Source organism: Echinops telfairi, unplaced genomic scaffold (assembly GCF_000313985.2).
Source record: "Echinops telfairi isolate 266 unplaced genomic scaffold, ASM31398v2 ScPeMD7_2573;HRSCAF=3158, whole genome shotgun sequence".
Taxonomy (NCBI): Eukaryota; Metazoa; Chordata; class Mammalia; order Afrosoricida; family Tenrecidae; genus Echinops; species Echinops telfairi.
The window spans coordinates 6,194,030-6,216,982 of record NW_022106471.1 but is presented as its reverse complement, the minus strand read 5'-3'; the positions used below and the strand labels follow the sequence as shown (position 1 = coordinate 6,216,982).

Below are 22,953 nucleotides of genomic sequence, written 5' to 3'. Positions count from 1 at the left end.
CCCAAGCAGGTTATTAAACTATATATACAGAAAGTAAATGATAAATACAGAATTGACTCCTTCTGCTTTTCCTTATAGCCTTGAAAATTGACAAAATTTTGAGGCCAGCCTATAATATTAAACATGAGGTAACCACAGGTTCTGCAAAACTGATTTCAAATTCTCACGATGACTTTGTAAGGTTTAATACAATTCAGTTTGCAGTCAAGGGCACGAGACAGCATTTAACAAAAATAATCACATCAGGTGACCTAGAAATCAAATGTAAATAGAGGTGAATGCAATCTCCAAAATTTGTCTCATTTGGTGAACATTAACCATTTATTCAAAGTTATGTAAGAATTTGAAAGATTAAAGTCTTCCATGACACAAAGCCATTTCCAAGAGTTTCATGTCTCAGCTGAGCAGGAGAAGAAAGGGTGAAAGAACAAGTGAGGAGGCCCCATGCCGACAGTTAAGACCCTGCCTGCTGCCCTCCGGGACTGCCTGCATTTGTTGCATTAGTAGCAGCATGCTGAGGGCCAATTTAAAAAAAAATCATTTTATTGGGGGCTAGTACAGCTCTTATCACAATCCATCCATCCATCCATTGTGCCAAGCACTTTTGTACATTTGTTTCCCTCATGATTCTCAAAACATTTACTCTCTCCTTGAGCCCTTGGTATCAGCTCCTCATTCCCCCCCTGCCTCTTAGCTCCCCCCTTCCCCATGAACCCTTGATAATTTATAAATTGTTATTATTTTTCATATCTTACACCATCCGACATCTCCCTTCACCCACTTCCGTCCCCCAGGGAGGAGGTCATATGTAGATCCTTGTAATCTGTTCCCCCTTCCTCCTTCACCTTCCTTCCACCCTCCCGGTATGGCCACTCTCACCACTGCTCCTGAGGGGTTCATCAATCTTAATGCCATTTGCCTCATTATCAATGGCAAACACTCCTTCTTGATTTTCTTCATAAATTTCTTTTGCTATGTTAATAAATGCTTCTTCCACATTGGAAGCCGTCTTAGCAGAAGTTTCCATGAAGATAAGCCCATGTTCTCATCCAAAAACTTCACCTTCTTCTTTTTTTACTTCTCTTCTAGATTCTAAATCACTTTTATTTCCAATAAGCGTAATGATCATATTGGAATTGGAATGCTGGTGAGCATCTTCTAACCAGGTGGTCAAATGGTTGAATGTATCTCTCCTTATAAAGCACCTGCTGCTCCTCTGTAATAGGATCTTGTGATGGAGGACTCTTGCCCTGCCGTATCCCATATCTGACATATCTGAAGTTTTATCTGTTTTCCATCGATCGTTATCATTCGAGTACCAAACTCTACACCAATAGTAAGGTCATGCACTGGCTGAAACCTCTTGAAGACCTCCATCCACCACAGTCTCAGTCTCCTGGACTCCTTAAATATGAGCGTAGACAATTTGTCGACATACACATTCTGCCTGGTTCTGTTTCCCACATTTCCCCTTTTGTTTTATGTTTTAAATTCAAAAGCACCACAGAGGTGACATGATCACTTTCTGTACATCGGAAGCCTTGGGACTGTGTCGCCGATGATGATGTACTTGAAGAGATAGGCTTACACCATGGCCGAGGCCGCTCGGTGCCAGGGCACATGGCTCCTCCTGCGACTGTTGCTCCTCCTTCTTCGCATCCCTCACCTCTGTGCCTTTGACCCACAGACTGCCAGGTCCCGCCTCCACTTATCTTATTCACTTCAACTTCCACCTGTACTTCATGCCCTAAGCCCATCTTTCCATCCCAGCCCCTTGTCTCAGTTCCAGGGACTTATATCTGACTATCTAATGAATATTTCTGCTTGAGTGTCCCAAAGATGCGTCAGATTCACATTCTGAAAATTATTCTCCTTTCTGACCCTAAATACTTTTATCTTTACTTTCTTGGTGAAAGGCTGAAGTTTTCCCTCCCTAGTCTTTCTTGAAAAGTCTGAATCCTTTTCACGGCTACCACCCTATCCTGGTTTTCAGCTAGAAGAAATGAAGCACCCAGAGTCTTAGCTGGTGAGTCCTGCTGTCTTGGTCTATCTGGCTACTGGAAGCAATTTCTTATGAGCCATGCACATTGAGAATAATACATTTTTTTTTTGGAAAAGCATTTACACTGGGAATCAGCGGTGCTTTCATCACCTCTTTAGAAGAGATTTCACGGTGTTAATATGGACTAGCTCTGGGGAGGGAGGACGCGTGAGGAAGAACTTGGGCCTGAGGAACTTGATGGGACTTGTAGCACTAGAAGTCAGACAGGCTCACACGAATTGGGACAGCAGGTCACCCTGTTTTTAATATTGTGAATGAGCTTGGAGCAAGTTAATGAAAGTGATGTGCAGGAAGTCTGTTGGTTGACATCCAGGCTTTTTGGCAATATAAACACATGTGCACGACACTGTTATCTTGGTATTAACTTGTTTAGACTGTGAGGACCAAAGAATTAACAATGCTGTAAAGTTTTAGATGCTGTTTGATAGTTGAGATACACATTTGTGAAAGTATTTAAATTCTTGTGTAAAATGTCTGAATTCAGGCAATTAGTAGAGCAAAGTACTACATATCCATGACCAATTATCTGTGTTTAAAACTTTTCTGGTTTCATCCGTAAGAATACACTACAAAGGGAACAGCGTCTATTCAGCGAATATGAAAGTATTGGTTTGCTTTAGTGCAAGAATGCAAAGGGATAGTTGAAGAGCTTAATATTCCAAAGACATAGTGCAGCAAATATTCCATTCACTAAAATGGGCCCTTCGAATTACTTAAAAATAGTTGGCTTTTATGGTCAATTGGCTATAGCTATGTTACTGGTATTAAACCATAAATTTTAATGCATCACCTTTTAAGAGCGCCAGGGACTATATTTTAAGGTAAAGAGAAAATGTAAGAATTGATACAGCATGCCAAATTTGTTGTAATTGTTATTAATAAATTAGCAAGGAAGGGGTAGGAACATGATGGATTGCTGGAATTCATTAAATCGAGGATAACTTTCTTTGTGTTCGGGCCAATTATTTCTAAGACAGAGTGCTCAGAGGCGACAGTTACCTCCAAAGCCAAGATATCGTAAAAGTGGGGGAGTCACTAGTGGATATCAGAGAAGTGGCCAGCGTCCAGGAATTACAATCCTAGTTAAAGGCTAACCGAAATTAACTTGACCAACTTCCCAGAAAGCCCATTTTATGTCTTCGGGGTGGCGTGGAGTGAAGCCTGCTTAGGTTTGCACCACTTTGGGACTTTGTGCAAGTTAGCCGGCCCCTTCAAGCTTTGAGCATCCCATCTGTAAAATTAAAATAGTTGAAAGAGCTACCTCTTGTGCTTCCGTATTGTGAAAATGAATATAAAGCTCCTAGGAGAATGCCTGAAAGAAGGCTTGATGATACCATTATTTTATGTGTTCTATCTTAAATTAAAAAGGCATGATACTTATATTATATAATATACTTATATATAGCTGCTGTTCTGTTAGATGTGATCAAGTCAGTTCTGACTTATAGCGACCCTATGTACAACAGAATGAAGCACTGCCCGGTCCTACGCCATCCTCCCAATTGTTGGCGACTCAGCCCATTGTTACGGCCACTGTATCGCTCCACGTCACGGAGGGACTTTCTCTTTTCCAATGGTGCTCTATGATGTGTGTCCTCCTCCAAGAACTGGCTCCTCTTGATGACATGTCCAAAGTGCATAGGATGAAGCATGACCCATTTTTACTTCTAAGGCGCATTCTATCTCTATTTTTTCCAAGACAGACTTTTTTTGTGTTTGTGTTCCAAAAATTCAAGCTCACTGCCAACTCATAGCCACCCTATAGGACAGGATAGAACTACCCCTGGGAGTGTCTGAGACTGTCACTGTTTATGAGAGTAAAAAGACCTGTCTTCGGTGGAGCGTCTGGTGGTTTGAACTTCTGACCTTAGGGTTAACAGCCCAACATGGAACCTCGGTGCCACCAGGACTCCTCATTCCCCTGCTAGTCGGTGGTGTTGTCAACACTCTTCACCCATACCACAAGTCAAAGGCTTCTATTCATTTGGCTCTTGTGGATTTTTTTCAATTTTCTTCGGATTCAACTTGAACTTGTAGATGTGCAGTTGGTAGTTTGTTCTACAATTAGTCCCATGGCCTTGTTCTAACTGATGATATCGAGCATTGTCTTTTTATGTAGATATAATCCATTTGATTCCTGACTCTGTTTGGTGAGGTCTGTGTATGAAGCTGCCATATTGCTGGAGGGAAAAAGGTATTTGCAATGACTAGGTCTTAAGTCTTGCAAAATTCCATCATGTGATCTCTGGCATTGTTTCTATCACCAAGGTCATCGTTTTCAACTACTGACCCTCCTTTCTTGGTTTCCATCTTTCACTTGTCAATACCAGTAATTAGCAATGTACTTTGATTGCATGTCTTATCAATTACAGATTTCAGAAGTTAATAAAAACCTTTAATTTATTCATCTTTGCATAAGTGCTTAGTGCATAAGTTGGAATAATCCTAGTATTAGCTGGTCTTTCTGGTAGGGGTATAAATAATATCGAATCAGTGTTGTACTTCAGGATAGATTCTAAAATGTTCTTTTAGAAAATGAATGTGGCCTTCTTCCTCTTCAGTTTATCATTCCTGGGATAGCCAAACATATGCGTATTCGATTCAAAGGGACTAATGCTAGTCTGTTTCGGCTCGCTAATGCCAAGACAATCTGTCTTCTAGCATTCAATGTAATGTTTTACAACGTTGGATTTTCCTAAATTGGGACTTCGTACATTCCACACCATGGTTCCCATCCTCTGTCAGTTTGCTGACCCGTGGTGATTTGCATGTTGCTGCCACACTGGAAGTTAGGACACTAGTATTTCAAAAACCAGTAGGGTCACTTATGGCAGACAGGGCTCGCCATAGCTTCCAGAAGAGGACAGGCCAGGAGGACTGGAAATCTCTGTCTAAGAAGATTGGCCAGTGAAACCCTTATCAACAGCAGAAGAGCGCTGTCTGATACGGCACCTCAAGGTGGAAGGCACGTAAGGTATGACTCAGGAATACTGCCTTCTCAAAGTAGAGTTGGCCTTAACGACTTGGATGCAGCAAAGATTTCTAGATCTTCATTTGTTGATGCGGCATCACTCAAAATTGGATGAAACCGCTGCAAAGATCTAGACACTTGTATATAATTAAACTAAATAATCAAATTAAAGTAAGGAATATATATTTAATTAGTATTAAAGTTTTAAAATATCAGTGTGTGTGTGTGTGTGTGTGTGTGTGTTACTCCGGGTAGACTAGAGAAACAAATGAATAGAGACACCTGTGTGTATAAGAAAGAGCTTCCAGGGAGTCAAAGACCCTGGGTTCTCTCTTTGTGCGGCTGGTAGGAATGCTTCTGTGGGCTGCCTATAGCCAACTGGGCTGGGGGATTGGACTACTTCTTTATTTCACTAGGGTTTTAGTCTCCTTAGACAGCTGGAGGGCATGTCTGGTGGCCCTCTCAAAACACATGGGTTGGGCAATTGCAGTTGGCGAATGTAGCTCTGTGCATGGTGGTGCCAGGCAATGGTAGGAGAAGCCCCACTCACATGGCAGGGAGCACTGAGCAGCGGTGGGAGAGGATGTCACTGCTGCAGGTGGGGGGACCAAGTGGTAGCAGGGAAGCCACCACTGCTGCAGGGGTGGGTGAGTGCCAGGCAACGGTGGGGAGAGCTGCTGCAGTGGCAGGTGATACAATTACTGCAGGTGGATTGTTCACAGGGTGTAGCCATGGCCGCTGGGGCTGCCTGTGAGTGGTGAGAGAGACCTGAGCTCGGTGGGTGGCAGGATCCACCGCCAAATGGGGAGAAGGGAGCCCCAGAAGGGAGAAGCTCATGGTGGAGAGTTTTGTGGGTGGAGCATCACTTTGTGGGGGTCCAGCGGTGGTTGTGGGGAATCAGTAGGACAGCTGGCTAGTTTCGGATGTGGAGATCAGGCTGAGAGGACTGATCCGCTGGTGGTTGTGGCCACAGTGGGGTTCTAAGTAGTGCAGCCAGTTCAGGCCAGGGAATCCCTGAGACCAGGTTGCAGTTACTGGGGGTCAAGAGTGAGATTAGATGGGGGGAAGGTCACCTCCTGGAGCAAGGAGCTACTCTGGGCTGTCGCGAGAATCTTTTCACTTACCCACATACCCCACTCATCCTCTTGGACACCCAGGTCACTGATTACCTTGCAGCTCCCAAGGTGGGGTGCTTACCTGGGCATTATCTTGCTGGAACTCCCAGTTCCAATTATTTAATCTTAGACAGAGGCTAGAGTTTTAAAGGCTTGTTTTCAAACAAGCAGCTATCTAAGTCAGGTTTCAACTAAGTCCACATGGAAGAAACACACAAGCCTGTGTGATCCAAGGATTATAAATAATATAATCTAAATTTAAAGAAAGGGAGAGTATCAGAGCTTAAATTGTGGACCCATGGGTTGTAGAAGGCTATGGGGGACAGTAGAAGCCCCTAATCTCTTTGCAGGGTCCACAGGAAGCCTCTTATGAATTTCACTCTGATGATACTTGAGGGATGTGAATAGCCCTCTTATCAGAGAGTGTTGTAAAGTAGATTATGGCAGATGTAGTTAGGTCAAATTGCAATATCATTTAATCTGCCTATTGACCCACTTTGAAGCTGTTTCAGTTAAAAAAAAATGAAGGGAAATACATGTGGATTAAGCCCCTGGTGAATTCCCTCTGACCACGGGCCAGGGACGTGAATAGCTTTGCTATCATGGAAATGCATTGGGAAGTGGATGGTTGAAGATGCAGTTTAGTTAAAATTGAGCAACCTTACAATTAATCTCCCTTATAAACATTTACATTTGTTTTAGCTTTTAGTGTTTTCTGTTTCCTTTTCAATTGAGGTCTCTCAATTTGCTAATGTTGTTAGTTTTTTTAAAAACGGTTTTTCTGTGTCTGAACTCCAGGAGAGGTTAATCTATAGAGATAATAACTGGATTAATGGTTCCTTGGGACTGTGGCAGGGGAGGTTGGGGAAAAACGGGGAGCTAATAACGATGAGTTTAAGAATGAAGAAAATATTCTAAAATTTATTGTAGTGCTGATTGTACAATTCTTCTTGATATGATTGAACTATTGAATTGTATATTATACAAGCTATATGCCAATAAAACTGTTTTAAAAAAAGATAGTCAGAAGTAAGAGTTACTATAACATAAAGAAGGAGTCCCGATGGCATAATGGGTTATATGTTTGACCGCTAACCACAGGTCAGCTATTCGATCCCACTTGTAATTCTTCAAGAGAAAGATGAGACTTTCTACTCCCACCAAGATCTACAGCCTCAGAAACCCACAAGAGAACTTCCGCTCTGTCCTACAGGGTTGCTATGAGTTGTAGTCAACTGACAGTGACTTTGGCACAATAAATGGAGATTCAAATGTTCTGGAACTCAAGCTGGGTCTGACCGAGTTAAAATTCCTTTATTAAAATTAAAACTCTTCAGTCTTCTTATAAGATGGCACAACTTCTCCACCTGGACACAGAAATTCTTTAAAAAAAGGTAGATGTTTTCTTATAAAGAAGGGAGGTTTCTATTTATAGTTCATAGCCTCCCGTACTAAAAAGTAAAGCCTGCTGCTAATTGATTCTAACTCAGCGGTTCTCAACCTGTGGGTTGGAACCCCTTTGGAGGTGGAACGACCCTTTTACAAGGGTCACCCAATTCATAACAGTAGCAAAATTATAGTTATGAAACAGCAACAAAGATGATTGTATGATTGGGGTGGGGGTCACCATAACATGAGGAACTGTCTTAAAGGGTCGACGATTAGGAAGGTTGAGAACCTCTGTTCTCACTCACAGTGACTCTCTAAGACCGAGAAGAACTAACTTCCCTTTTGGGTTTCCAGACCTTTCCATCTTTTAAAGGCTACAGAGGGACTAGGGGTTACAACCACGGACGTTATGATTGGCAGCTCAATGCATAACCAACTATCCATCATGGATCCATATACAGCTTCCCTTAATTCTTTTCCACATACTATTTCTTACCATTCTTGGCTGATCCTGTAATTTGTGGGCCTGAATTATTCTCGTTTTGAAAACTAGGATGATACATTAATATTTGGTGAAATGTAATAGCTGAAAATATAACAGCACACCGTATCTAAGAAACTAAAGCTGAAACTGTCTATGCAGTACAACTTTCTGAACCAGTGCCCCAGGTAACTCTAGGAGCAGGCCTAAAACCTTAGACACCAAGAAAAAAAATTGTGTAACAATGAATAGGTTTTTGGTCATTTTTCTTCTTCTTAGGATTGTGTTTTGAATTTTATTACTCGAAGGAGTGCAGGTTGTGAACAATGGGTTAAATGTAAGTGTAGTGATTAAAAAGAAGCATGGACAATCATCATTATTTGGGGAAAAAATCTATTATTAAATGCATTTCTTCAGTCTGGTTGTCAAGTCTTTGTTTTAGTAAGATATCTATGGCCCTTTGAGAGATACCAGGCGGGGAAACCAGAGAGTCTCTTGATTTTTTTTTAAAATACAAAATCTACTCAGTTTTCACACTCTTAGAGAAATGCCAGCAGCTCTTCAAAGGTTTTAATGACAAGAATGAATTCAAGAGGCTTCATTTCAAACCACCAACTGATCACAACTAACAATGAAAACCTAAGTAAAGCCCTGAATCGTCGTTTACCCCTATTCTCTTTACAGGCACACAAACACTAGTAGGGGATTAAGAGTGGATTGAAATAAGCGACCAGGAAATGGATTTCAGATAAATATAGGAACCCCTGATGCTGGGAGAGCTCAGGACGGGATGCAGAACTTGATGAGGAATGTTGATCCAGGCTGGTTGGAAGACTTGTCTCAATGGTTGAAGAGCACACAGAGCAGTCTGGTTCACAGGAGGTGTTTGTTGAATGCATAAAAGGTAAACAGATGCAGGTGGGGATTTGTTCAAGGAAACACCCACATTTCCTGTGATACGCTTTTCTTTTCTGTAGCCTCCGAGTGAGCAAAGGCACTGGAAGGATGGAAGGGAAAACAGGGCCGATGGAATGTAGAGTCCTCAGCCTCTCTACAGAGTTTTCACCATAGTCAATAATTACAAGTTCCATTTCCTGATTGGTGGCTCCTGGGGGAAGGGGGGGAGGGGGGGCCTGTTCCCAGCTGATAAAGTTTAATGTCAAGTGTAGCCTGATTTGCTTTACCTCCAAGCCCTTTTTTCTCAACTTCTAGACGGTGGCTGTTTTTCTGTCAGACACAAGCTTCACTTAATGACTGTGTAGTTTATTACCCAGTAGGTCACATCCTGTATATTTTAAGAACAAACACCTCAGAGACTGTGACTTGGTGGAAGGAGATGACATGTGTCACTGCTGTTATTTTCACTACAGCCTGGTGGAAAAACTAATTACCTTTTCATCTGGGCAAATTCAGAGGTCAGTTTACCACTAGTATATCACTACATGACAGGGAACATGGGTAATTAGGTGGGATGTGTAACCTGGATATTCCATGGATCTCATTACATCTTATTTAGAAAGGCTATAATTTGATTGGTGGAAAATTAAGGCATCTTCTCATGGGTCATTTTATCTTTCTGCAATAATAATTCTTGGCTTGATTAAAAATTGATCCAGTGTCTTCAAGTGAATTTATTATTGCTGCAATCTATCACCCCCAGACAGATAATCTGGTTCCCATCTTTATCTGATTTGAAAAATCTGTCACTTATTATGTGTTGTTTTTTTCAATCATTTAAATGGATAGCGTTCGAGGCAGGTGCTTGCCGCCCCGTGTTTCTTGGAGAAGAGCTTGCAGAGAGTGTGGGTACAGCCTTTTATGGTAAAGGATCAGATAATATGTCAATTTTAATAATTTTATTTTGAAGTGGTCTATGGCAACATTTTTGCTAGTTAAAATAATCAAACCCCATTGTGGGAAGTGAACAATTGAAAGACAATGAAGGGCCAGACTTGCTCTGCCTTTTCCTGCCTGCATGTCTCCCTTCTGCTCACCTTCCTTCCTGGCTTGTCTTTCTTTCCCCCTCTTCCTCCTTCTCCCCTCTGACCTTCTCTTCTCTCTCTGCCTCTTCTCTCACTGCACTAGAAAATGTTAGTTCTGTTACAGACGGCAAGACTGCAAAGCCTAACCCCAAACCCTAGCTATTCAACCAAAGTGTGTTAATGACCCTCAAGGAATCACACCACATCATTCCGTAGGCAAGAAAAACACATCCCGAGTTAATCCAGGCTTTACAAAAGAAAAGCACAATATATTGAGTTGTTCACATTTTATAGATTCTTCCAACTTGTTCAATGAGTCCAACAGAAAATATGAAACTTGCAAACATAAAGCATATTGTACTTTACATTAATAATAGCTATCTTAGTGTAGTGGTTACGTGTTGGGCTGTGATCTGCACGGTCCTTGGCAGTTCGAAACCACCAAAAGCTCTTCAGGAGAAAAATTGGGCTTTCTGTTCCCATCAGTAGTGACAGTCTTGGAAATCCACAGGAGGTTGCTCTGAGTCAATATTGACTCAATGGCAGTGAGTCTGTTTTTTGGAGTTATGTTTAGCTAAGTGTTTATTGCACAGAGGTAAGAATAAAAATAATTTGTACAGATTAGTTTAAGCATCATAGCAGCCCTATGGACAGAGTTTAGGCACAGAGAAGTTAAGTATTATCCAGGGGTCACACAGGTCATTGGAACACACAGGATTCAAACCCTAGTAGTTTGATACCAGGGAGCCCTAGTGATGCTGTCATGTGAGTGTTGCACATGTAATCATTGGTGGGTTTAAACCACGGAAGCAGCGGTTTAAACCCACCAGCCACTCTACAGGAGAAAGAGGATGCTGTCTGCTTTCAGCAACATTCAGAGCCTTGGAAATCCTGCATAGGGTTACTATGTGTTAGAATCCACTCCGATGGCAGTGGGTTTGTGAGTATGAGCATGCTCATAACCATTATTATGCTGTCTCTTGTTTTAGGATTAGTTTTTCGAGGTCAGAGTGAGTCTGTAGCATAAGCATAAAACCAGTATTTTCATTAGAGCAATCAATAGGTATTTATGAAGGGCTAACTATAATGGAGGCATTATCCTTAGACATTTGGGAGGTACAAAAAGGAATATGACACCATTCTTTTCATGAATAAGATATGAATGGAAAGAAAATTGAATAATAGCAATTATTTAAAATAGCATTACAGTACCATGGTGCAAGAGATGTTTATCCCAAACAGCTGATGGCGAGCTGGGGCGATGAGAATTCATAGCAGGGCCAACAGTTGTAGACGCTGCTGTCCTGGAGAACGTCCCAGGGCAGAGGGTTTTTAGCTGACTCGAAGAACAGAGTAGAATATGAGAGAGGGAAATGGTTTTCTCGGTGGGCTGGATGGTATGGATAAAGCATGGAGCTGGGTCGAGGGGGATACTTTGGGACACAGATGCCTTGAGTAAGAACATGGGAGGAAGAAAGATGGAGAAAAGGCAGATGGGTTATTGGGGGCCGGGTGTGCAAATGTTGAGCATCAAGGTTAGGAGAGTGGACAGTGTGTGAGAGGCCAGGGCAAGACATCAGACGTTGGAGGTGTTTGAGCAATGCGGGAGCGTGAGTAGCTCAGGCTGTAAGAGAGGGAGGGGAATGCAGGTCGGGTTGTAGAACACAGAGCCATGGGATGGCAGAGGATTCAGACTGATCAGTTGCAGCAGGAGCTGGGTTTAACCCTGCAGAAAGCATCCGCATGTGGCTGATGCCCTTCTACTTGAGGTGGTCTCTCCACCATGATATGCCCCCTACTCTACCGCAGTCTCCATAGCCACTCTACCCAGCTCAATTTCTCCTCAACGTCTGCTCAATCTCTTCATCCCCACTCACCTTCTGGTGCTTTTAGTACCTCCTTGCCCGGCCTGATCTCAAACACCTGACCTGGCCTTCCCTTTCCGGTTAGCTCCTTGGCAGGCCCCAGGCTCAGTCAGTCCTGCCTCCAGACTTTCCTCAGGTTTATTTGTGAAGCACGATACACACGGCGGCTGCCTCCTGCGCTATCGGCCTCCCAGCCCCTTCCGGTTGATCGAAGCCAGGCAAGGGCTGTTTACTCCCAAAGCAAGGTAAGCACAGATTTACTTGTGCCTACTGACCAATTTGTAGTGAATGTTTTCAGCCGAGTCTTTGGTGTGGTGAAACGCATATGAAATTGTTCACTACACACGGAAGCTCGTCCTTACCTTATTAAATGGGTACTCCATTCTTGTCAGGGATGTAAATTTGAAAGGAGCCTTTGATTCCGTAGGAGGATGCTGTGGGGTTGGGAGACAAATGCCATCCAGACCTAAAAACAGAATCTTTGATGCGGTGGGGAGAAAAAGGTGAAATTGTTCCCACAGGTTAGTAAGTAAATACAAGTAAGCTTGGGATTACCTTGCTTATTGGGTGACCCAACACTGGAGCCAGAGAGACTGGTTAGTAAGTAATGGTCATAAAAATACAGTCAGGAAGTGGCAAGACGCTCTAAGGGATATTGGCAGGGAGGCTTTGGAGGAAGGAGCAGATACAATAAGTATGTAAGAGGGATTTTATTAAAAAACATAGGTCACTTTTAGGAGCTTAGATACACAGAATGCTTTTAAGATGAAAATACATTTCAAAGCAACTTAAAGCTTTTATTTCAGGGGGGAAAAAGAAGTTGTAGTGTTCATTCATTTGTTGTTGACCCATTCATTTATTTAACAAATCTTTACTGAGAACCTAGATTCCAATTTAGAAATTCTACATTCTTCTGGACAATGAAAGGAAGGGGGAAAAGCCCTCCAGTTAGATAGCATCTGATGGTTTCCAAGGTATTTAAAAATATATCTCCAAGCTGAGGATAGCTCTGTTGCTAGATACTCTTCATCCCCTTTGAAAGGAAGAAAGCACACCTTGGAGAGCCCCATCCTGAGAGACACACAGACTTATAAATGGTGGGGTTGAGGATGGGATCTATGCTTTTCCGGGATTTACGTGAATTCTCAGAAGCTTGAGATGAGAGTAGGCTTGGTGCGGCCAGGCCCATTTTGACGCTTAATCATCCCAGGTGACAAAGTGCACGGTCCTATAGTGTTTTCCAGGCTAGGCTCTTCCAAGAAGCACAGTGCCTGGGAGTGTTCAAACTGCCAACCTTTCCGTTCACAGCCGACTGCTGAACCAGGAAGCTACCATGGCTTCCTGATGGAGGCTGCTTACACCTTTCTACTTCAGGGTTTCATTAGTGCTGACCATGATGATGAAGTGCCAGCTCTTTGAAGTCAGACTGGGTCTCAGGTGAGACAAAGCTACCTAAGTAGGAAGTGGCTGAAGACAAGAGAGTAGATTGGGACCAAGGTGGGCTCTGCCAAAGGGGATTAACAAGCTCTAGATTGACCTTCATAGGGTCATGCAAAGAATGTGGATTGATCTGCAGAGGGTCATCCAACTTGGACTGCCTTGCTGTGTGCTTTCATCATGATTGTATACACGGACAGCGCTGATGAAACTGTGGGGAGGGCTGTCGTTTGGTTTGTATGTGAGTTTCTGGACTCTAGGGCAGCAATACCAATTTCAACCTCACTGAACTAGTTGGGTAGAGCTCCCTTCCCGCCCCCCCTCCCATCCCAGACAGTGGGTATCTGTTTAGACACAGGATGGGGCTGAGATTGGATGGTTGCTGTCTTCAGTGATGGCCTGTGAGCAGAGAGGGGTGTGACCAAAGGTCCCTTTATTGGGCACGAAGAGGCTTTTCTTCCATCCTTGTTTTCGACCACTGTGTTCGTTAGCCAGGGCCTGGGCTTTGGGATGATCCCGCACTATAAAGTGCAGTACTGTTTTCACTTTCGGGACCTTCCTGGCAACTTGCTTCATTGATGATCCGATGGGCTTACTAGGGCTCCTTAGAGAGTGCTTAGCATCATGGGCCATTATGTTCAGGACTGAGTTCTGGAGCCACCAGGAATGCCAGCACGCTACCTGGGTTCCGTCCCTTCCTGTTGTTTCTTTTTCTGTAAGCCCCTTCATGTCACAGCAAATAATTGTCAAGTTTTGCGAGAGCCCATTAGTTTGTCAACAATAAGACTCCCTGCTTGTTTACTGCTTCATCTTTTTCAAAGTATTTTTACACAGATTATCACTTGGAAACATTTTAGTTTTTCTGTTAGGCGGATCAGCAGGGATTTTTAATTTCTATTGCCTATGTGGAGAAACTGAGGCTCAAAGGCCATATAAAATGCTCAAGGCCTCCCAACTCATGGGGAAGTCCTGCCCAAAAGATGTGCCCTCCCCCCTGGATTTTCAGTAATTTGGGGAAACTTTTGGATGTTGTTTAGGGAACTGAGGTGGAGGAGGATTCCTAAGTCCTTTTACAGCAATGTTTCAGTAATGCTGAAGATCAGGGTGGTGATGACTAATGGCGTGTAGGCCATGCTCATTCAGAAGTCTCTCAAGCAGTTCCCAGAATCACCAGAATTCATTGCAAACCCAAGTGAACCCCAGGTGACCAAAGGTGCCCTAATATGCCAATCATTCATCTAAGGAAACAGAACAAAATTACTTGGACCTGAAAGCCTTTTGCCAAACAAAGAACGCATACACACTCTCACCTGAGCCCAGCAGTTACACTCAACAGTGGCAGTTATTATAAATGGCTATATTCCTACAGCAACCCTGGAGAAAGAATGAAAGAAAATTGTGCAACCAATTTAATGAGGTGTGTGTGTAAGAGGGATGGTTAGCAATTTGTCTTTAACAATCTTGTTATACGGCAAGAGGCGCTCAGGGGAAAGAGAGAGAAAGAGAGAGACCGGGAGTCAATGCTCTATTTTCTAACAATCCTCAAGAGAAAGAAGATAAAGACCAAGAGAATTCACTGAGCAAATGTTTTCTCTCTGGCGACAAATGCGGGCGCCGTGATCTCAGAACCACTAGGCAATCTGAACCGAGAAGGGTTATAAATCTGGATTTAACAAAGGTGGCACCCCAGTAGTAATAGAGTTAGAAGGTGAAAGGTTACATCTTGTTCAACCTTCTCTGGCATCATTTCCTATAATACCGGCGAGTGATTTTGTGGTTTTTCTAGAAGCTCAATTTAATGAAAAGAAACACTCATTTGGCACTTTCCTCATGCTGACCAGCGTGACTAGTGGGACGAATACTCGAGGACGGAGCAAAATTCAGACCAAATGGCAGAAACCATTTTAACTGCAACTTCTAGTGCTTTCGACATGTAGGCAGTCCCAGTCCCAGCGGTGAGGCACAACAAGGGGTGGGGCATTTAATCTCTTTGGAAAGGAGAGCTCCTCACCAGCTGGGACTCCGGCCTCAGGTTCAGGTTTAGAAGGCGGTCTAATCAAGAGCTCCTCTGGTGCCTTTCCCTTGGCTGTTAGCCTCATTTAGGTTCATAGAAGTCTAATAACTAGTCATCAATTTAGTTACTTAAGAGACTGAACAATTACTCATTGAGCAACTGCTCCCATTCTGACCGCATTCTTGATTGAGTTGAGAGGTCGAGAAAGATGTGTAAGACATAGTCTCTATGAATGTAGACCCTTTGGGACTGAAGACGGAAACACAACTAATGGCTGTCTCAAAGAGGTAATTTGGGGTTTTCCGCACCCCCAACCCATCTGCTCTTTTGATTTTATAGTCTTCATTGCTTTCTCAAGCCAATTATACTACTAATAATAACCTAGCTAACCAGTTGCCAGTGAGTAAATGCTGACGGGATCTTGTAGGGCGTCACCACGGGTCAACATCGACTCGATGGCAGTGGTTTGCGGGCTACCTTGCTTTCCCCCCCCAAGCTTTTGCTTAGTACTTTCTCTTCTCCTCCCTTAACCTTCTAGCTTTCATCTCTTCCAGGAAGCATTTCCAGATTACTCCCGTCCTCCCACTTATTCCTCCATCAGACTCTTAGGTTGGATCTCTCATGTCCCCTGTCACCTGTGACCGTGTTTCATTTCTCCCACAGCCAGCTGTCTGGAATTTGGTTTACACCCTGAATTGCCACTTTACTTAGTTGTGTCTATGCCTACGAATAGTCAGTAAACTCCCTCCAGCACAGGAACCACCCAGTGGACACCTGTTGTGTATGGTACATACTGAGTGCTTCTGTCCTGACCACCAGCCAAGTCCCCTTATTCTCATCACTGCACCTTATTCTGATCATTGCACCTTTATGGAGGATCACTCTTTCTCACTGTCAGCCTTTGGTATGGGATTGTCAACATCCTATTTCATTCCCCTCACCCTGAAAAACCACACGCAATGTCATTGAGTCAATTCTGACGCACTATACGACAGGGTCAAATTGCCGCTGTGGGTTTCCGAGGCTGTACATCTTCACAGGAGCAGAAAGCTTCATCTGCCTCCTGTGGAGAAACTGGCAGTTTTGAACAGCTGACCTTGTGGTTAGCAGCCTAACTTGTGACCCAGTGTGCTACCAGGGCTCCCCGGGGGATGACCCAATGTCCAACCAACTGATGACACTCAATTCTGAGATTTTAGATGGCAGTGGAAAATGAAAGTTTGCTTTCTGCTTGGTTGCAAATGGGAAAGATGGTGTCAGCCCGGAGCAGCTGGCAGCCCCAGTTAGAGCTTGAGGTGGAATCCAGCAGAGAGCACATGGAGCCAAGGCATGACACCTGCAGCATCCGATGAGAAGATTTGAGCCACTGGGCACAGCTCTACCCAGGCCCTGGACTTCTGAGTACATGAATTATGGATTTCCTTTTTCGGACCAAGTCTATTGGATTTGGATTTAGTTACAGCCAGAGTGCTCCTTAGAGGCAAGGATGATCAGACTTCATCTGGCATACTTTGGGTATGTTGTTAGGAGAGACCAGTCCCTGGAGAAGGACGTCATAATTGGTAAAGTAGAGGGGCAATGAAAAAGAGGAAGGCACTGAGTGAGATGGATTGACACTGTGGTGGCAACAATGGGCTCAAGCCTAGGAACAATTGTGAGGGTGGTGCAGGACTGTGCAGTGTCTCATTCTCCCGTGCATAGGGTTGCTATGGGTTGGAACAATAACAACAGTACCCCCTGTCTCATTTATTTATGGGAAAGTCTTTGAAGATAAATCTGGTTAGGAGAGACTCTAGAACAGTGGTTCTCAACCTTCATAATGCCGCGACCCTTTAATATAGTTCTTCATGTTGTGGTGACCCTCCACCCCCAAACATAAAATTATTTTAGTTACTACTTCATAAGTGTAATTTGCTACTGTTATGAATCGGGCAGCCCCCATGAAAGGGTTTTTGACCCCCAAAGGGGTTGTGACCCACAGGTTGATAACCACTGCTCTAGAACTTTGTTAGAACTGAGTGTGCATAGAGGCATTTTACTACAGATCAGGAAAATGAAAAAGAGGGAGCAATATTTTTTTTGAAGAAGCAATATTTTTAAAGATGCTTTTGTGATTCCCCCTTACTGACATTTCATAAAAGTTGCACTGTCCATAGCAAAGAAAAAGCGAAATCATGAAAACCACTACTATTACTATACTTAATCATCCGTTAGGTGCCCACTATTCTTGCATGTTATTATCCCAACAATTAAAATGTGTCCTATAATCAATGGAATCTTACCATCTCTAGGCTTGAATTGAAGTTTAATTCTTCCCTCAAGTATTTGCATTTGTTTCTGCGCACCAGACTTACCAGAGTCCTTTAAGTTATTTTTCCTTTCCTGAGGATCACTGGGCCACATGCGTGGTGTGCACTCAGATCTCAGAACTGCTTAAGTTCCAGCCTGTGGCTTGAGTTTACAGAGATTTGTGTTTTCTTCTCCACATAGAGGCTCATGGGTAAGACATGCAGACGTCCCTGCCGGCTCTTTTGGAGTGGCAAGTTTACCTTTCCTTTCCTTTTTCACTGCAGGTGTCACTCCCTGGTGCCTCGAATTTGTGTAAGGACCTCTTATTAGACACTCCTCTCAAATGGTTTCACTTTATGTGGCACATAAATTAATAGTATCTCTTATAGTAGATGAAATATGGTATTATTACTCCTATGAACCACTAGACTATGGAGATTATTGAACATTCATTAATATCACATGCAAGTAAAGTTTTGCTGAAGATAATTTTAAAAGTGGTTACAACAGTACATCAAGAAGAAACTGCCAGAAATTCAAGCCTGCTTAGGAGAGCACATGGAATGAGAGCTAGCATTGCTGATAGAAGGTGGGTCTTGGCTGAAAGCAGAGAGTAACAGAAAGATGTTAACCTGTGTTTTTTGACTATGTAAAAGTTTTTGACTGCGTTATTCATAACAAATTATGAATAACATTGCAAAGAAGGGGAGTTTCAGAACACTTAATTGTGTCCACGGGGAACTAGTCCACAGACCAAGATGCAATCGTTTGAACAGAACAAGGGATACTCAATTTTTTAAGTCAGGAAAGGTGTGTGTCAAGGTTGTATCCTTTCACCGTATCTCTTCAATCTGTATGCTGAGCAAAAAATCTGAGAATCTAGGCTATCCTATATGAAGTACACAGCATCAGGATTGGAGGAGCACTCCTTAACAATTTGTGCTACAAAGGTGACACAAGCTTCCTTGCTGAAAGTGAAGAGAATTTTAAACACTTCCTAAAAAAGCCCAAAGACTTCAGCCAATAAGCAACATAGTGATCAATAGAGACGATCACAGTTGTCACGGTTTTCATTTTGCATGGATCTGTGGATTGTTATCAATGCCCATGGAAGAAGCAAGTTGGAAATTACACTACTTAGTGCTTTGGACAGATCCTTTTCAAAAGACCTCTTTAGAAAGCAGAGGTGTCACTCAGACTATGACATTTTCAATTGCCTTATATGGATGAAAAGACGGACAGTGAACAAGGAAGACTGAGGAATTCGTGCGCTTGAATTATGGTACCGCGTTGATGAAGCGTATTAGGAACTGCCGGAAGAACGGGCAAATCTGCCTGGGAGGAAGTGTCTCTGGCATTTCCTCCAATGCACACCGGAACTTCCTCAGCGCAGAGACAATCCCAAGGATGGAAAGGTTCCTGTAGCTAAAGCTGATCCTGTCAGAAACTAGCCCGACAGGATGCCACCACTGACCCAGGTGAGGCATTTCCTTCTCTTGACTTCCACTGCTTCACGCGGAAACGGCCATGCTGGATGGGTTGCGTCTCTCTCGCGGAGTTGCTAAGGAATCGCCAGGTAGAGTTGGTGAAGATGTTCTGAAAAAAATGAACGTCCCATCAAATGATAACGTATTATCTATGGCATTCAGACCAGCGCTGGTCTAATTTACAGCCTGAGCCCTGCTCGTTTCCCCTTTTATTTCTGTGACGACTGTTCTGTAGACTGTGAAAAGGAACAATAACTTTATTAAGTCGGTTCCGAGAGTTCTGACAGTGGGGACTGAGACCTTTGATTTGTGAATTCACCAGCTTTCTCCTGAGTTAGTTTGTCTAAGCAAGACGCACAGTGCTTTCCAGGTTGTAGTTAACTTCCTCGCACCCTCCCTTCCATCTTCCCTTCCTCCCTCCCTCCCTCTCTCATCCTCCTTCCCTGCTCCTTTCCTTCCTTCCTTTCCCTCATACCTCTCTTCTTTCCCTCTCTCTTGCTCCTTCCCTCTGTTCCTGCTACCCTCTTTTCTTCTTTTATCCATCCACCCATCCATCCATTTCCTGAGTTACACACAATGTTTCCAATACAGAAACATGGAATGGCAATCAGTGAACGTAGACGGTCCTTCTATACCACTGCTAGCTAATTTGTTTTCAAAGACCAAGAGTGCATTTATAAGCACAGACATGATCCTTCGGTTGGTGCCATCACAAGTCTGTAACACTTCATGGCCACCATCCTGAGCAGTAATTCTCGGTGAGCTACAGACTTACAGAGAAATGTTAGTTGTCAGAAGTGTGTGCTTAGAGAAGTATAAGAAGACGAGCTTTCATGGTTAAAAAAAATACGACCAGATTAGAAAAAACTGGTTTTCCTAAATCCAAGGATCTCCTTTGGGATTGAGATTGTGCTACTCATTGGGTTGAGTGCAAGATTTCAGGGATTGGGCGCCTTCATTTTCTTCCCTAGGACAGAGTCTTTGTAGAAAAGAGAAAGTGTGCGCTGTGCGTTTACTGTCTGCTTCAGCCACTGATAACCGCATCCAGCACACCGATGGCATCTTTTCCGTCGATCGAGCCTGTCCTGATCAAGGAAATTCTTGGGAGGACAAGTCTTCATAGAACTTCTCAAAACAGGGCAACTTCCTAACAACATCCTTCCTGAAAAGGAGTGTTTAAATGGTCCCATCTGTTTTCCAGGGGCCACCTCTTTCTCCCCTCTGCCACGTCCCCCAGCCAGTTCTTCTCCTTTCTGGAACAAGAAAAGCCACCTAATTTCAGGACGGGCCTAAATATTCAACATCCCTTCTCCTGGTCCAACCTAATACGACTGTATGTAGATAGTCGGTGAATGTGTGTGTGTGTGTGTGGTTATTTCTGTCACTTGGAATTTCTCCATTAATGGAGTCTCTGAAGACATTTTAGGAATGAATAATATCTTTTATCTACTTGGAATATGCATGGGATTCCCATCAAATCTGTCCTCGTGTGACTCAGAAGACAGCCAGTAAGATTTCCTCTTTCAAGTCTCTGTCAGGAATAAATACCCAGTTCTTCAGTGGTGCCGAGATGAAAACCTGACCGTGGACGCTTTGCTCTGAAAGCAGACTGTGGCCCAGCTGTTCTGCGGTTTATGAATTTTTTAGCGAGGCTGGGGCTGGTGGCTGAGCCAGCATTGGTTGCGATAGGGCATACGCTGGGGGGTTGATTATTTCAAGCAGGGGTTAAAAAACCTGGCAGTGTTTGCTGGGTTTCCCCTCTGAGGTTTAGAGATTGGTGCAATTTTCATTCAAATCCAAGCTCAGACAATGGAACACAGGAACAGTTGTGGGAATTGAGGAGCTGGAGGGCCGGACCTGCCGTGGGCAGTCCTTCTGGAAACTGGTAGAAGAGCGCCTGCCTGGCTAAGGCCAGTTCCAGCATCCTCCAGGAGGGTGCTAAATGAGGCCTCGCCTCTGAACAATCTTCCATCCAATAGAAAAACTCGTATTTGGGACCCTGCCATTAGCAAGGAGTAACTTGCTGGTGCAGTTAGCATGCCTGGCTGCTAACCTGGTGATCTACTTGTGAAAAATCAGTCGTTGAAAACCCGGTGGGACATAGTTTTATCCTACCCACAGGGGATCCATAGGAATTGGGTGGACTTTTTGAGATAGCTGGCGGTAACTTCTAGCAAAGGTCAAATCTGATGCAGGGGTGCTGCGAAAGGAATAGAAAGAGTCAGCGTTTGGGCCAAGGTGGAGAGACTGAGGATTGCACAGTTGAGAAAAGGAAGGTGGGACTTCAAAAACCTGGCGTTATCTAGGAAGTCTTTAGTGCAACATTTCTTCTTCTATTAGTCCCTTCCCCGGGAAGACCTGAGGGCTGAAGACCATAGTTTTCTATTATGTTCCACTTCATCTAGTCATGAATTTTGACTTTGGGACAAAGGGAATGCCCTCTGATTCCATGCCTCTACAGTCAGGTGTCCATTGGTAACCCAGGCTGGGAACCAAATATAGATACACTCTGATCTTGAGATCAGCAGTTTGAAACCACCAGCTGCTCCAAAGGAGAAAGATGAGGTTTTCTACTCCCATGAAGAGTCACTGTCTCTCAAACCCACGAGAGACGCTCTACGGTGTCCTATAGGGTCACTATGAGTCACAATTGACCTCACGACAGTGCTTCACCCACCCCACTTACTGGTATCCATGTAGAACAAAGCCAAATGGATATGTTTGCCTCAAACCCGTGGAAATTGGGGTGTGGGGGTGGGGATGTCCGATTTGATCATGTAGATGCTCAAAATGGGCCATCCCCCAATTAAACATTTGAAGACCCCTTCTGACTGAGTCCGTTTGTTCGCATTAGAGATTCTCAGTCCAGATCCTGGGGCTATGTCACCAATACCAATGGCGGACCAAGCACTTTAGGCTGTCAGGGGGCGGGGTCTGGATGTGGGGAATCTCTGAGCCGCCAGGGTTCATGTCCACTGTTCTACGTAATTTACATCAGTTAGGCATCCTTGAGTCGAAGGATCTCCTGTAGGGAGGTTAGGGTGCCGATGAGTGGGGCTGCTATTTTCCTTGGATGCTCTGTAAAGGCCTGAGGGAGTGACATCGGAGGAGGGCCTTCAAGGAAAGACCATGCCAAGGAACCTGGTACACACCCCCAACGGAAGGGGTGTCGGGGGTGTGGCAGGGAACGGTGAGCTGCGAGGGGCAAACTGGTATTTAGCTTACGATTAGCTCACTGGCTCAGATAGAATTCGTTCCTTTTAATGCCTCATTAAGTAATCCATTGGCTAAAAATAACCTGACTCTTACGGCGATTATTAGTTAAATTAATATGAAATAAGAACTAAAGTTTAATTTTATTTAAACGAGGTGGAATTCCACAGGCGCCAGGCCGATCGACTAGTTTAAAAGGACAAGAAATTGGGCGAGAGAAGCCCAACACTAAGGCTGCCAGTGGAGACAGGGCAGTGGGGTCTCTGATTTGCTTGTCTTTGATCTGCGTGTGATAGGAGCCTGGGGAAGGAGCCTGCAGGCAGGTCGTGGTTATGCATTTGAAGGGGACCAGCGGCACCGCTAGACCCCAAGTGTGACTGCCACGTCGCCCTACGCCTAATTAAGTAAGCAAGACACTCACCGTGGAGATTATTTCATTTATTAGGTTCGGATGAAACCTGTGGGAATTGGTAAGATGTGATCTTAAATTAACATACTTCCTGCAGCACCTGCGATGTGGTATTATCAGAATTAATTAAGGAGCCTGAGATCGCAGGCACGGTGTCAGGCTGGGCTAACCAGATGCCTCCCGAGCCTGCGCGCTGGGCAGGCTCTCCAAACGCGGGAGCCCCGTGTCTTCCTCTCCTC

At 43.9% G+C, this 22,953-nt stretch overlaps 1 pseudogene; it reads right to left on the bottom strand.

The window, feature by feature from the left end:
- Nucleotides 1-454: 454 nt before the first annotated feature.
- On the bottom strand, nt 455-1,377 carry LOC101639880 (annotated as a pseudogene).
- Between the last annotated feature and the right edge of the window lie 21,576 nt (nt 1,378-22,953).